Below are 2,276 nucleotides of genomic sequence, written 5' to 3'. Positions count from 1 at the left end.
TCTCTCTCTCTCTCTCTCTCTCTCTCTCTCTCTCTCTCTTTCTCTCTCTCTTTCTCAAATATCTCTCAAATATACATATTTATCTACTTTGGAAATCCTATTTTGCTGGTTGTTATTCAGTTTGTTTGGAATTGTCTTTTTTCTCTAACTGGCATACCAGTATTTTCTTAGGGACTTGTGATGTTTTTGGCTGATTTGGGTGTACATGTGATCCTTGGAAAATTCAAGTAGCAGCACTCATGGGAGGTGGTCTCTACTCCCATGAGCCTTTGGTGTACAAGTAGACAGATTGCCAGCCCCCTCTTTGGACACCTGAAAGACATTCCTTTGCTTTCAGATATCTTTAAATTCTCCCAGGCTCAGGGCCAGAGAGGTGTCAATCCACAAATTTTGCTGTTTCTTTTCTTATATTCTATGAAAAAAAGAGAAACATTCCAGTAAAGACCTTTCCAAGGAATTCATAAATCCCATGGGTCAAACCTTTCATGATATGCTCTTTTCTTGTCCTCCCCCCATGACTTCCAGAAGTCAGTTTCTCAGCATTTAACTATTCCATAGGTTTTTCTCCTTGGAATATCCAAAAGAGTTTAAGGCCACACCCACCCAGGGCCATCATTGATTGGAGAAAGGAATGGAGCACAAGTGTACTACATTCAGCTTACTATGGTCTTAAATTCTCTTCTTTGTCTAGACAGTCTTGTACTTGCTCTTGTTTTTGTTAAATACATCACTAAATACCAGTATTTCTTTGATATTTATTTTACCATTGAATAATTTGCAAATTAATAGAATCACAGACACCATCTATAAAAATAAAGTATCGAGTAAAAATGAACAATTACTAACATTAAAGTTATCATAAAATATAAGGTAAAGAGTAGGGTTACTTTCAATCTTTTTAAAACACAAATTTGGCAGCATAATTTTGCCAATGCTACCTCTTCTTAGTTGAGACATGCAAGGCCACCACATGTAGTCAGTAGGTTTTCTACTCTACAATTCTGGGGCTACCATACATTTTGTTAACACCATAGTTTTTCTACTGATTGGAACACTTTTCTAATTTATAAAATTACTTTTCCTGTCCCTTCAGAAGCATACTATTTGATTTACTTTTTCATTTTTCTTTTTTAATAGCAAAGGAATGCAAGGCTGTATATTTTCAGAGTAGTGCTTCTAAGTTTAAATTATTGACTTCTACCAATATTGCTCCCCTACTTTCTTTTAGCTTATATTTGCTTGATATCTTTTTCTGCCTTTTCACTTTCAACCTTTATAACTTTGACTATTTTTCTGTAACTAGGATAAATATGAGTTGAATTTGTTTTTAACCCAATCTGATAGTCTCAGTCATTTAAAGGAAAAAATCCTTATGTCTATGTACAAATAACAAAATAAATAGTGCACTTAATCAGTTTCCTTTCCACTTTATCTGATTTACTTATGTTATTGGCTCCTCTTTTTTTCTGTTTTTTGTTTTCTAATGTAGTCATGCTATTATCCAGTGTGGAAGATTTTTCTTTCTTTTGTTAATTTGGGGGTTTTACTGTACTATTCCATTTTATCAATGAATAGCTTTCCTTTTGGTACTTTTAAACAGTAAATATTTTCACACCAGAAGATTGTTCACACAACCAAGATGCTGTATTTCTCGTCTATTTGTTCTCACTCCTGCCCCCTATGATATTATATTTAAAATGTTTGGCTCTCTGCTCATGTTCCCAGGAAGGAGTCCTTTGGATGCTCTCACTTATGACTATTCTGCTTCAGGTGTCCTTACAGAACCATCTGACAACATATTGCCAGTCAGACCCTACCTATCCAACTGTTTGTGTATGTCTGTATGAGTGCAAATGTGTGTATCAAGTGTCGTCGCTTACTGTGTCTTCTCTTCTGCCTCCTCTAGTTGTTCGGTTCTCTCAATAATCATTCACACCTCAAACAAGATCAATTGGGGTAGTACTATGTTAAAATAATGATGAAAAATGCTGTTAAGTCCTGCCTGCAATAGGTGTCACATTTTTCTTCTGCTTGGGGGAAATGATTTCTTGATATTTAAAAAAAAATGATTACCCTTTTTTTTAAACTTTTTCTTCTGCCTCTGTAACACCTATTTGATTTTCTGGATTTAGTCCCAAGTCTCTTATCTTTCCTGCCTCTTTATAGAGAGTTAGAAACATGGATCAGCTGCCTACACCCCCTGCTGGGGATGTGCCCGCAACCAAGGTACATGCCTTTGACCAGAATCAAACCTGGGACCCTTCAGTCCGCAGGCC

This window comes from Myotis brandtii, unplaced genomic scaffold (assembly GCF_000412655.1).
Source record: "Myotis brandtii unplaced genomic scaffold, ASM41265v1 scaffold751, whole genome shotgun sequence".
Classification (NCBI taxonomy): domain Eukaryota; kingdom Metazoa; phylum Chordata; class Mammalia; order Chiroptera; family Vespertilionidae; genus Myotis; species Myotis brandtii.
This window is presented reverse-complemented; position numbering follows the sequence as displayed.